Source organism: Hippocampus zosterae, chromosome 1 (genome assembly GCF_025434085.1).
Source record: "Hippocampus zosterae strain Florida chromosome 1, ASM2543408v3, whole genome shotgun sequence".
Classification (NCBI taxonomy): domain Eukaryota; kingdom Metazoa; phylum Chordata; class Actinopteri; order Syngnathiformes; family Syngnathidae; genus Hippocampus; species Hippocampus zosterae.
The window spans coordinates 20438835-20453847 of NC_067451.1; the positions used below are offsets into that span (position 1 = coordinate 20438835).

At 41.1% G+C, this 15013-nt stretch overlaps 1 protein-coding gene across 1 annotated transcript in view; it reads left to right on the forward strand.

The window, feature by feature from the left end:
* Positions 1-15013, forward strand: part of trpc7b (transient receptor potential cation channel, subfamily C, member 7b) — a 53670-nt gene that overhangs the window by 23840 nt on the left and 14817 nt on the right. The window lies entirely within an intron of this gene.

Here is a 15013-nt window from a genome sequence, read left to right on the forward strand (position 1 = left end):
AGAACCCGCCATGAAGAGAAAGGTTGACGCCCCGAACAGACAATTTCATAAAAAACAGAAGACTGATTGTTTTTTTTTTGTTGAGCACTTGGCCTCTCCGATAGGCATTGAAGTCACAGAGAAAGTTGCGGTGCTCAGGAAATTAGACGTCGTTAATCAACCAGACATACTCAGGAGTATGCAACGTAGCAGGTAGATGAGAGAGAGGATCGAGTCACCAATCTTGATCATATTCTGAAGAACCGATAATGTGCTGAACTGTTCTTAATCAAGATTGAGAATTGGATTACTTTTGTTGTCTTTTGAATACTTGAATCAATTTTTGTGAAATATTTGATGTGAGGCAGACTCTATGTCTAGCGACCCCAACATAAATTGAGTTAGAGACCCCCGAATTAAACCTTTTGTGCATCATATTCAATGGGCATTGTGTAACTCATTCTGGTGTGCATGCCTTGGCACCAGTGGGTGGTAAAATACCTACAGATACACTGTCACGATAGAAAGTAACTCACAATGCAAGACCAAATAAATGAATAAATAAATCGGCCAAACAACTTGTATCTCAAAACACGTATAAATTGGGTCACACATAACTTGAGGTGCCATTTTATAATGCCCGGACTGGTCAATTTAGATCCACTTTTATAGTGTGAAAGAAAAGTTGAACAGGTAATATACAATGCTATATAGCATATAAGCATTCTGCAGTGTGTGAATTATACCTTATAAAAGGGCAGAATGAGATGGCAGAGTCTAAATAGCTATACTGTTGGTTGAAACTGAGTATTAACTCGGGCTTGGAGGGCTTTCAAAATGAACAGGCTTCTAGCGCTGATGTTTCATATCTCCCTGAAAATGTGAGGATTAGTTGAATGCTGTGACAAGTTTACTGGGTTGACACACCACTGGTTTTGCATCTTCAGATACATAAAAGTAGGCCGTTTGATGTTATGTAAATTAATATTTACAATATCCTGTTTTTGTGCACCTGTTCTATACACAATTAATAATAATAAAATAAGCAGTGACTGATCATATACTGTATATACTGTATATTTATATATATATGTGTGTGTTTGTGTGCGTGTGTTCCACCCTCTCTGTCTGTGTGTGTGTGTGTGTGTGTGTGTGTGTGTGTGTTTCTGTCTCTCAAAGTAATAAAGCAACAGTAAAAAGTTGACTAAGAAAGAAAGTAATAAAACAGGCAGCTAATAATTCTTTATGCATTCTTCTATGATGCATTTTTTTTTAATCGTATGGAAATAATGCTTGCTGTTAGTCTTGAGATCAACTCTTTCATATTGTATCTTTTTGAAATGGCACAATTTGGATTCAATCTGATAAGGCTGTTTGTCATTTGCATAAATTACTCTGTTTGGCTCTCACAACTGCCGAGGACAAATGAGCAAAAGTGAACATCAGTTCGATACGAGATGGGTAATTTTGACACTTTTTTTGTATGATAATGTTTTCCAAATTGCTGTCAGCTATTAGCATCTGTCTTCTTTGTGGCACTCGATAGCATTTGTTTTTTCTGCTCATGGCGGTATCTTTCAACATTTTCAGCAAAATCCTTATAGCGATAAAAGGTGTAGTTTTGGACCTGCGGAGCAAGGGCTCCACTTTTCCATGCCTGTGCTGTGCATATAGAGCAGCTCCTCTGCTGAGCTGCTGCACAGGCATCTTAGAGGTGGTAAGTTCTGCTTGGCTGCTCAAACAGAGCCAAACATCCAGGCTGTGAGATGAGCAGACAGACACCGGCTGTAATAGAGAGGTTCACCCTAAAGGAAGAGAGACAGATGGGGTGGAAGTATTCCAGTGCAGACTTATTTATTTATTTATTGTTTGTTTGTTTTTTTTGGGGGGGGGGCTGTCTCACCTTTGGGAATAAAAAGAACACTTATTAGTCAAATACTATTCAAGTACATTTGGTAGTTGTAACCATATTTGAACTACAAATGTAGGGTTGCAAAATCTATGTTAAACCCCCATCCCCACCCAATGAGCAGCAAATTATTCTGATTCACCTTCACTTTCAATTGCTTTTAGTTTTCTGTGAGAGGCAGATGGAGCAACAAATGAAATATTAGTCCAACAGGGAACATCTTGCGGTTGTTGCTTTTACCACCAGGGGTCAGTCTGGCTTTTGGTGTCAGCCTGCAGCGTTGCTCTACGCGACCCTAACACAAACACTTTTGGGATAACCTAGAACAGACTGTGCACCAAGCCCTCAATCAAACTCATATCTCAAGGCGCCAATCAATCCTAAAATGTATGTTTTAATGGCGAGATGATCCAATAATAATTTGAACCGAAATCTCCTGACTGTAGGACAGATGTTGTAACCCCTTTCGAACCAGCTGCTCCGCTACTTAAGGTTGTAAATTTGACAAAAAATGTTATCCACTTCCTCTCTTCTTGACAGCATGTGTTCATAAGGGTGTATGTGTGAGATTCAAGCCGTCAACCAAGGCACACATGCTTGATGCTCTGAAGCAGGAAGATGACGAGAAAGTCAAGTGGAGGTGTTAATGATACCCCAGGAGGGGCCATTTGGGCTGGAAAACCTAGGGCTGGATGGTCTAGGTTAGATTTGGAATAGTGCGGCATGAGTATCATCTTCTTTCACAAACACACACACACACACTGGTGTTCTCCCCATCATAAATGAGACATTACACATGCACACACACACACACACACACACACACACGCACACACATTTTCACTTTCGCTAAAGCACTTGCACATGTACTCACAGTGTTTTTTTTGTGACCTCATGCAGGTGACCTGTCACAAATTGAGGCGCATGTATACATCTGATAAGATCCAATAGAAAATCTACATAAAAAAACCCACCTTTAAAGTTACAAGGCTTAATTATAACATTGAATGTGTTCAATGTGAATAAAGTTTAGTGTGCCGACCTTCTGTGCTCTCATTTGTAAGATTCTCTGCGTGAAGGTGCAAACAGCAAGCACTAATTCTCTCCTCCAATGAATGTCATGGACAAAAACACTAAAAGAATTCCACAATGGGTCCACATGACACACAAAAAGTACCAATTAGATCAAACAGAAAATAGAAATAAATAGCTACGCTTTTGTAAGTCCCAAATAACCATGATCTTGATTCTGTTACAATGACTATAATTATTGTGAAGTGAGAATTATGAATACAGCTTTTGTCAGATCTCATATACCTACCTCCTATCAGGAAAAGTCATTTTTTTCCTCCAGCGTCATTTCCTTTTTTTTCTTCCAGTGCTATATTAAATTTACAATGAGCTTATTGTTTTAATGTTCGTACAATGGCTCTTTATTTTATATTATAAGCTGTGGGGGAAGTTGTTTGTGGGCTATACATAACAGTTAGTCTGAGATTTCATTTGCTTTTAGAATTGTTTGTTGAGCAGGATCAAATACTCTTTTTGAAGTACATAATAGGTCTGTACCTATCCCGTTCCTCCGTTATATTGGGCTGGTGTATCTATTGTTGTGGCCAGTGTGAGTGTCCCCATATGTACAAATACACAAAGATACACCCTGCATAATGCCTGTGTTCTGCATAATTTAACAGGTGTTCAAACAATTCTGGCTCTACAATTTAAATAAAACCCTTGTGCGCGCGCACACACACACACACACACACACACGTCACGCACACACTCACACATGCTCACAGTTATCATGATTCATATTTGGCCAGTCCTGGTGAGGACCAGACCTGCATGTCTCCATGTGCTAGTCCAGCGGTTGTGAAACTTTTTACACCAAGCACCACCTCAAAAATGATATGGCTGTACGAGTACCAACATATTGACTCAAATGAAAATGCAATAATAAAGGAGGATCGAGTGTTTGTTAAAAACAAGGTCAAGGTTTTATTCCTGACGGTATTGAATGTGATTGTAAACCACAGTAACATTATGCACAGTTTAAAAGTTAAATAAAACTGAACTAAATTGAAAAGAAAAAAAGTTGCATTATACATTATTAAACCTTTAAGATTACACACAGTTTGAACATTGAATTTGGGGATTTTCACATAAGCCCACGTACCAATTTATGAATCTCTGTTTATTCAATTGTTTGTAACAGTACTGCTCAGCCCAGTAAAATGGGTCGAAGAAAGAAAAATCTCAGGATGCGCCAAAGTCAAAATTATTATTGATCCAAAAAAAAAAACACCAGAAAGAAAGAGACAAAATGGAAGAAAATAAATCAATTGCAACAGAGGGAGATTGCAATGCCACAAACAAAAGGGGATAAAGTCTGCAGCGCAAGAAAGAGGAAGCGGACAATAGGAGATGGAGGGAATACAGGATGGAAAGAGAGGCACAGAGATGGATGCAGATGCAGCGCGAAGGGCGTTTGGGGCTCTGCAGTTTATTCAGGCAAAAAATGTGGGAGAGCTGCCAAGATGCGAAAACAAAAGGAGGGGAAAATGAGCGGGGAGAATGACAGAAGATGAGAGAAGGTCAAGCTGAATGTGCAGCACACAGAAGCATTAGCACGCAGACTTTGCACACATGTGATTGCTATAATAACTGGTTGGACATGAGAATCTAGATTTTGTTTATGATCGTGACGGAGTATGTTGTTGCCTCCTGGTTTAATTTGTCCGTGTTTGATGGACTGAACACGACGGACACACAAAGAATTGAAACAAAATGTAATCAAATGTTGACGAAGCATAGGGTAGAGGGGATGCAAAGAAACCGAAACGAAATGTAGGAGTGAAGGCCAGAATTGAAAGTCAATGTGACAAGTAACAGAGGGGAACAACATGAAGAAGATAAAACAAAGGAAGCGTGACAGAAGGTCTAGCTTGACGGTGAGGCTGGCAGAGTTGGAGCGTGATGGTGATCCTGGTGAGAGAGGTTCAGATGATAGCTGAGAGTGGAAATTTTATTAGCTCGGAGGGAAGTCGCGTTCAGCTTCCACAAGTCTAGAAGTTAAAAAAAAAAAGAGAGCAGAGGAGCCCCTGTTGTGGCTAAGCAAAACACACCTTTAAAAAAACGTGATGAGAAAACGCAACAGAAAACATCCTGGTTTCTTATGAATTTTTAATGAATTTTCTATTAAAATGCCTCACCACGCTCACAAGAACCACTGTCATGTAGCTGAATAACCAACATATTCGAAACAGGCTAGAAATTTAATGTGGTGCCATTCTATGGAAGACCCTCTACATCTCTGCGAAGTACTAACTATTTACGTTGTTGAATTGATGACTCAAAAGTACCTTTGCTGTCCTCATCAGAATCACTCAGTTGTCATGCAAATGTCGCAGAATGATGAAATGTTGAAAAGTCTTATTATGAAGTGGCCAAAGTGCACACATAGGTTCAATGATAAGTTTCTGATAATGTGTTTTCTTTGTCTACTTGTAATTTTGGAATGTCGCAGGCGCTCTTTTGCAAACTACATTATGTGTAAGAAATAGTTACATAAAGTCTATTTTTTATATGCCCCGCAACAGTTTATTTTAAATACACACTTTATTCATGGTTTTCGCAGTCTCAACAAAAACATGTACGTATGTCTTTGTCCGTCTCCGTCCCTTCTCTTTTTCCGTTTGACTCGAGAGTCGTTCATGACCGCCTCGTAAAAACGTAAATCAACTATTTCTTCAATTAAACTACGAAAATTGAAAATAATGCATCAAAACAGAAAATCAAGCGAGGAAATCACAAAATAAATTAGACAGCCCCACTACAGAAGTTATTTTGTGATTTCTTGGTTTGTGAATACAGTACACAACAAAGGAATAAATAAACATTCCTGAGACAGTCCAGTCTCCTCCAATTTAACTCAACTCAACTGTATTTATAGAGCACTTTCAAACAGCCATTGCTGCATACAAAGTGCTGTACATGGAGCAACTAACATATATACAACAATAAAGCAATATTCAGTAACAAAGATGGTAGTAGGCACCAAACAGTAAAACAAAGATCAAATTTACTGACATGTGATCGTCCTGTTTTAGCTACAAGGCTGTACAATTTGTGATTTTCTTTTCTGATGCATTACTGTATTTTCCATTTTTGTAGTTCATTGAGGGGAAGGTTAATTTACATTTTTCCGAGGCAGTCATGAATGCCTCTAGAGACGAACGGAAGAAGAGAAGGCATGGGGACGTACCTGTAGCTCCATTTAGTGGCTGCATTGTAGATTGCGCCTTATAGTCCAGTGCGTGCAATATATGAAAAAAATTAAACTATATGCCATTAATTGAAGGTGCGCCTTCTAATCCAGTATGCCTTTCCGTGCGGAAAATATCATATATTGTATTTTCATGATCATTTTGAACATATTGAACACATGTCCATAACTGGTCCTTTAAGACATTCTCCGGCGTTTTTAGTGACATTACAACCAGCATTTTTTCTTTCTAATGGAGGCTGAAACTGTCCATAGCTGCAGCTTTGTATTGCAGGCGGACTATTTTCGAAGTTGATGCCCCCCACGTGGCTGCCCTCTGCACGGCCCTGAACTGTGTTCAACTGTTCCATGGTCAATGGTCTCCATTAGTTAAAATAAATAAATACAACACATTTTTACTGCCAGACAACTTTAAAGAATATTTCGGTGCATAAAATGCACAAACTGGGTTCCTTCAAAAGTTTTAAAAGGTCTTCAATCAATCTTTCAAAAGTCTTTGAAAATGTGACAAATTACAACAAAGTATTTTGTGATTGTAAACAGTCTGAAATCTCATGAACTCTCCTTAAAAAATAATTTGTTGAACGACTCTCGTCAATCACCATAGCGGAACCAACAAAAGGATGTGTTTTTCTATCAGGACACTGAAGAGCAGATGCATGTTACGGCAGCTTTGGACAATGTTAGGAAGTTGATCTTACATTTAATTTGAAATGGAATTACAAAGTCTTAAAAAGCTTTTAATCGACTTACTTTAGGAACACTGACAGGGGTACAAATATTTGACTTCCACTGCTGTCATTTGTGCATTTCAAATTACTTTAGTAAGTGTCTTCGGGTATTAGCATTTTAGTGTAGATCATCTTAATCCAGCATGCTGTCCACCACCCCAAAAGCTGACTAATCACAAATCACACACCTGCACCTTCCCCTTCCTCCACTTTACCAAGACCCGGCACTTCAGCTAGCCATAGTCCCCCCTACAGTCCCCAGTTGTCACCGTCTCATTCTTATCCTGCTGCCATCTACCCCATTCAATCCATCATCACAGCCAGACACTCTCACTACTATGATAACAAGAGATTTTTTTTTTAAATATCAAATACCAACCTCCGCCCACTCCCCCAATCCACACTGTCACCCACACACCACAAAATACTCAAACTCGCTCTATTTAACACCCGCTCACTCAACAACAAAGCACTCGTCCTACACGAATTCATAACTGACAATAACCTGGATTTCCTCTTTATCACCGAAACGTGGCACAAACACCTGGACTACTTCTCACTCAACCAAGCCACAACACCTGGTTACACCTACATCGACAAGCCCCGCCTCACCGGCCGAGGTGGTGGGGTGGCATCAGTCCATAAAATAGAGTTTAAAATCAGCACTATATCCACCTCACCCACTGAGTCCTTTGAACACATCACCTTCAAATTCCCTGGTCCCTCCCCCTGGTCATTGCTGTCATTTACGGTCCCCCAAAATTCAACCCATCATTTTTATCAGACTTCTCCGATTCTGTCACACAGCTCTCACCAATCTCACCTTTCACTCTGCTCCTTGGCGACTTTAACTTCCACATCGACAACACCAACTGCAAACATGCCTCTGAATATCTTGACTTTTGGACTGCCTTAACTTCACCCAACAAGTCAACTTCCCAACCCACACCCACGGTCACACTCTGGACTTGGTCTATTCACCGGTCTCACCAATGAAAAACTCTCTAGCACCAACCTCAACATTTCCGATCACCTGGCTATCACTATGGACCTCCACCTCCCTATCCCCATTCCCAAGGAAAAGTGCACCATATCATTCAGATACCTCAAGTCCCTTTCCCCAACTGAATTTTCTACCTCCGTCCTCAACCACTTGTCCATACTACGTCCTCCACTGTCCCATGACCCCACTGTTCTCACCAACTACTACAACAGCACTCTCTCCTCCTGTCTCAATAAACTCGCCCCCATCAAAACCAAATCTGTCTCCTTCACTCGCTCAGCCCCCTGGTACACCCCAGAACTCCGCAAACTTAAAACCCGAAAACGCCAGCTAGAAAGACTCCATAAAAAATCTGGTTTAACTGTTCATCTCCTCGCCTACACCGATCACCTTCAGTTATACAAGACTGCACTCAACTCCAGCTGTTCCACCTACTACTCCAACCTTATCCACACCGACTCCAACAACCAAAAGGCTCTCTTCTCCAACAACACCTCACCTGTCCCCCCTCCCTTCCTCCCAGCATCCATCACTCCAACTACTTCACCTCTCTCTGAATTCACACCTGTCTCCATAGCCGAACTCACCAATATCATTTCAACAATGAATTCCTCCACCTGCACACTGGATCCCACCCCATCTTCCTTCGTCAAGCACTGCTTTCCCACCATCTCCCACCTCGTCATGAACATTGTTAACTTCTCCCTCAACTTTGCCTATGTCCCCTCCTCCCTCAAACTGGCTGCCGTGACCCCCATCATCAAAAACCCCGGACTCAACCCTGACATCATGAGCAAGTTTCGACTTCTCTCCAACCTCCCCTTTCTGTCCAAAGTCATAGAATGTGCCGTCGCATCTCAAATTAAAACCTACCTAAACAACAACCAACTTTTTGAACAATTTCAATCTGGATTCCGCACACAACACAGCACTGAAACAGCCCTCCTTAAAATCACCAATGACCTCCTCCTCGCCTCTGACTCCGGCCTACTCTCCATCCTCATCCTTCTTGACCTTACAGCTGCCTTCGACACCATCAACCATTCCATCCTACTCTCTCGCCTACAATCCCTAAACATCACCGACAAAGTCCTCACCTGGCTTCAATCATATCTCACAGACAGGAACAAATCATACACATAAACAACTGCTCTTTCTACACTGCCCAACTGTCCCAAGGTGTCCCCCAGGGTTCTGTGCTTGGTCCTCTTCTTTTCATTCTCTACCTTTTACCCCTCTGCTAAATCATTTGTCATCTTGGTCTCCACTTCCACTGCTACGCTGATGATGTCCAATTGTACATATCCACCAAATCATTTACCCCAACAACCCACTCTACCCTGGCTAACTGTCTTTCAGATGTTTCTCACTCTTAACTGTACTAAATCTCAACTGCTTATAATCGGTCCTCGGTCCTCGGTCCCTCACCCAAACAACCTCCAACTTTACCCCCACTATTGACACACTATTAACTTCACCCTGTCCCCCTCCTCTCACTGTCGCAACCTCTGTGTCCTTTTTGATAATAACCTCTCTTTTGACCAACACATCACCCAAATCACCAAAACTGCTTTCTTCCACCTCAAAAACATTTCCCATCACTTTCTTTCAACGCTACTCAAACCCTCATCCACGCCTTCATCACCTCCCACCTTGACTACTGCAATAGAATTCTCTACGGTAGAACCTCCAAACTCCTCAATAAACTACAGTACATCCAGAATGCCACCGCCCGCCTACTCACCCACACCCGCACTCGTGATCACATCACCCCCGTCCTTAGAAACCTCCACTGGCTCCCCATTCGCTAGCATATTCAATTTATAGTGCACCTACTCACCTATAAAGCCCTTCACAATCAGGCCCCCTCCTATCTTTCCGACCTTCTTTACCAATACACTACTTCCCGCAATCTCCGCTCCTCAAATACAAACCTCCTCACCAATTCCCGTGACGAAGCTCAAAACCTGGGGGGACTGAACCTTCTCTGTCGCCACCCCCACCCTCTGGAACGCTCTATCACAACACATCCGCAACTGTACTGACCTCCAATCCTTCAAATCATCCCTTAAACTCATCTGTTCCGCAATGCTTTTAATACCCTTTAATCTCATTTACCCATTTTGCTTTTTGTTCATCTAAATGTGCTTTTGTAAATTATGTATTTCTTGTTTTAAGTGCACATTTGTATTCTGTGTTTTAAGCTCTTGTAAAGTGTCTTTGAGTGTGATGAAAAACACTTTCAAATAAAATGTATTATTATTATTATTAATCCCACTTGAACCATCTTTGCTTTGACAATCATTGAAGTGAGAAAGTCGTGTAGTTGAAAAAAAACATCACTGTAAACTATGTTCACATGTCACTCTAAAATTAATTTGCAGCAGCTACGGCTCAGGTGGTCGAGTGGCCACCTAATAATTGGAAAAGCCTTCGTTCCTCCTCAAACTTTGCCAGGTGTCGTCAACAAAATAGTGAAGGTGCTCCGGAGGCTCTGTCATTAGCATCTGTGTGAACAGCATATTATTTATCCCTTTAGCATTTAGCATGCATATTCCACACATTTTTTTCCCCTATCAACCTTGTAAAAATACCCCCGTGGGACTACAAAGGCTCTGATGAATGTTGCCCATTTCATATCGAATCGACAACAGGGATCATTTCACATGCTAATAGCTAAAACCACAACAACACGTTTGTTTAGTCTCTTACGAAATTACAAAACAAAACCACACAAAATCATAGTGTGGTATACAAATACATAAACACATGTCAAAACCAGGTTCCCTAATTTCCTTAAAAGCAACACATACATGGCTGCCGCCTCTGCTATCACCATGGCGGCAGGGATTTTGGCACCACAAAAAGGCAGTTAATTTCAAATTAATATTTAACGAGTCATCTATATCTATATCAGCCTGAAGAGATGGTCAGTTACTATCAGGGAAGACACATTCAATATTACAGTATATCTATATAAGATCTTATTTGAAAAGGGCCAAAGAGCAGTGATAGGCAATCCCTTTGCAAAGTGTACTTTTACATTAACTCTGAGCTATGTGCAAATGTCCCTGTCGGTCATAAAAAGAGGAGGAGTGTATGAGCTGTGTGTGTTGGGAGATAAAGAAAAGATGTATAATTCAAAGGAATAGATGAAGGGTAGCGTAATGGCAAAAAGCTGGGGGGAAGCACAAGGGGGTGAGGGTTGATTGGAAGACAGATAAAAAAGCAATAACAATGGGATTATAATGAAGACGCACTTGGTAGAGCGAGCAAATAAAAGAGTGCGAAAAGAGAGGAAAGCAAAGATGAAGCAGCACAAGAAACATGTCTTTGAGGGGGATCGGGTTGATTTGGCCCCGTCTCTGATTATGGAACGGCTCCTGTCGAGCGAAGGTGACTCACACACAAGCACGGCTCTGCATAGAACATTAGCACTCTGTTCTCTGCCGCGTGTGTTCAACATGGTCTGTGTGTGCGTGTGTGCGTGCGTGCGTGTGTGCGTGCGTGCGTGTGTGTGTGTGTTATCATGACAGCATTGTCCAAGCATCAGTAAAACAGCAGGGGAAGTGGGCATCTGGCGACAGAGATGGATGATGTGCTATTATCTATTATTAAGAGTGGCATTTCCCAACAGGCCGTATAATGTGCCACACACGCACACACAGACACACATGTGCTCACACACACATGTGCTCACACACACACACACACACACACACACGTGTGCAATTGTTACAAAAACATCACGTTGCAGCTGGTGTTGATGGCTCCATTCACTGACCAACCTTGCTCACTGTTTAGTCTTAACACTTATCTCTTCCCAACCACGTCCTCGGAAAGGTGGTTGCGTCCCTAAACTTCCACACAGCGCACCAAGCATTCTTGATTATAAAAGTGAGTATATAATGGATAAAATGTGAGTACATAATAAAGAATGTATCTTTATTAAAAGCAGAGGCGTTCTTCATTGCAGGCATAGTCAATTAATGATTGCAAGCATAAGCGTTCTTCTTAGCAAGCATAATCAATTTATCATGTCAGGCATAAGCAAATGTATGATGACTAAAAATAATCAACCCAACACCAACCTAAAGGATGAGGGTTGTTGAAGACACACTGAACTTGTTTGACTATGTGTGTGTGTATGTGAGTGAAAATCACATACATGTGTGCAATCATTACAAAAACACCCAAGTTGCAGCTGGTGTTCATAGTTGCGTCCACGTCCGACCTTGCTTCAGTTTAGCCTTAATACTTATCTCTTCCCAAACACTTACTCGGAAAGCTGGTTGCGTCCCTAAACTGCCACACAGTGGACTAAGAATTATTGATTATAAATGTGAATATATAATTATTAAAAGGATTATATATTTACTAAAAGCATAAACGTTTTTCATTGCAAGCATAATCAATTTACCATTAATAATATGCAAATGTATGATAACTAAAAACAATCAACCGAACACTCCTACATCAATGCAAAGCCCCCAGTCGTGAGTGCAGCCACGGCTAACGTAAGCACCGAAAGCGTTAACAATAGAGGGAGCCATCGCAAAGCTCTTCGCCAAACTAAACTCGAGGGAACACCCCGCGTCCGAGGAATGAAGTCAGCACAGCTGCTGTGTCCTCAGTAGCCTAACAGAAGTGGTTGATGTTTATTTCAGCACTTTATTTTCTCATGATGAACAGTGTTATTTCTGAAGTGCTAAGTTACAACACTATGATTTAAGGGTCTCTTATTGATTTTTAACTATCCAAAGCCAGTTCAGTGTTCAGTACTTTTATTGCTCAGAAAAAAAAAAATGTTCTGACTGTTTTTGATATGTTAACCTTAGCACTTTTTATGGACCTGATGTTCTATTTTTATTTTTATTTTGTAATTGTTTGGAGATTTACAAAAACAAAACAGTGATATTCCCTCTGTGGTCGAAACTAAAGGTTGCAGGTAGGATTTGGATTAGTCTCAAATACAGCAGAAAGTAAATGGCCTGGACTGCATCTTTTCAAGTCTATTTAAAAACAATAAAATATTTTATCATGCGACTTTTTTTGTGTCAATCTTTTGATCTGCCTCCACAATGTAATGAATTTAAAATGAATGTAATGAATTTAAAATGAAAATAATTGTTTTCAGCAATTTTTGAAATTAATATCTAGATTAATTAGATCAGGGGCGGCCCGGTAGTCCAGTGGTTAGCACGTCGGCTTCACAGTGCAGAGGTACCGGGTTCGATTCCAGCTCCGGCCTCCCTGTGTGGAGTTTGCATGTTCTCCCCGGGCCTGCGTGGGTTTTCTCCGGGTGCTCCGGTTTCCTCCCACATTCAAAAAACATGCGTGGCAGGCTGATTGAACACTCTAAATTGTCCCTAGGTGTGAGTGTGAGTGCGAATGGTTGTTCGTTTCTGTGTGCCCTGCGATTGGCTGGCAACCGATTCAGTGTGTCCCCCGCCTGCTGCCCGAAGACAGCTGGGATAGGCTCCAGCACCCCCCGCGACCCTAGTGAGGATCCAGCGGCTCGGAAGATGAATGAATGAATGAATGAATGAATTAATTAGATCAATTAATTACAGATCTTAATGAATTAATCTCACCTTGTTTTAATCTCTTCACGCTATAAAAACACCTTACAATATGATTTGGTGTTTTTTGTGGGGGTTAGGGGTTTGGAACAGATAAATGGCATTTCCACGCGTGTGCTTGTGTGTCTGTGTGTGTGTGTGTGTGTGTGTGTGTGTGTGTGTGTGTGTGTGTGTGTGTGTGTGTGAGTGTGTGTGTGTGTGTGTGCGTGCACTGGCTGCTCAGTATAGTGTGGCAAATTCGGCAATAATACCAAAGCAATGATACTCCAGAGGAGTACACATAATCTAAGTTGTCTGTAAAAGCATTTGAGTTCTCAAATGGACTTCTTCAATTTAGAATTTAAGACATTTTTCAGAAGGTAATTCCACTTACGTGTTGAGTATCCTATGCATGAATTACACATGCATTTACTTGCCCAATGAAAGCTTATGTGTCCGGTGATACTGTATGTGGCACGAAAATTGGACCAAGTTACAACAAAAGACTCGTCTAGGATTGGCTTAATGTTGGGTGGGGGGGGCATAAAACGTTGTTAGATATTCTCAGAATAGCAGTTCCAAAGATGACTCTCACTGACTCTCATGACAGTGACAAATCAGGCAAAGACTGTAAATCGGCCTTGGGTCCATAGTACATGGGATAACTCTCAAAGCTTAATCGGTCATAGTAGTACTGTATATGTAGGTGAAAGGACACTTTGATCCTCTCCTCTTTCATCTATAACTGCTTCAGAGAACAAAGTGTATGCAGAAAAGTGGTGAAGATTGCACGACTGTCTGTGTCCTATGTGTTGAGTTGTGTTATTTTTGTTATTTTGACTTCAAAATGGGGCCGCGTGAGTGGCTACCTTTCCAGCAGCTCCTATATTTTGTTTGGAATTTCTCTATTGCGAGACTAATAAAGGTTTTCTTATCTTATCTTATCTTATATCAGTTTAAGTGCACACAAGTGAGGTCGATGTTGGAGACCTCGACTTTCTTTGTCGACTTTAACGAAGTCTGTTGAGCTCAACAAATAGTTTGCAGTGGGTGCATATTTCTATAATTACCCATACACAGTACATTTGTCCCCAAGACTGTTGAATTTTCAGACACATGATTATATAGCCCGCGGCCTTAGCTCATCAACATTACTTAGGTGCCACAATTCTTTGTGTTTATATGATGGGAACACCAAATGTGAAATGTGTTTAATACCGACGGGATGGAGAGTAATTTTCTTTAAAACGTAATTGCCATAACACATCATCAAGACTCGGCAATTACCCTTTGTGTTTCCACGTGTCACATATCAAAGTGAGGGAGAATGGCGCATTGTAAGGAGAGAGTGCAGATAAAAGATGAAACGTTATTTCAAACGTGAAAGGCTCAACATAACAGGCTTTAAAGAAAAAGTCCAATAAAATCACCTTGCCCAGCTGTCTTCATGACAGCCTATTGAGTGTGTGTATGGTAGGAATAGCAAGGAAGCCTACCTGAGGTTTTCAAAATGCATCACCGCAGCCCAAAGATAAAACATGAGGT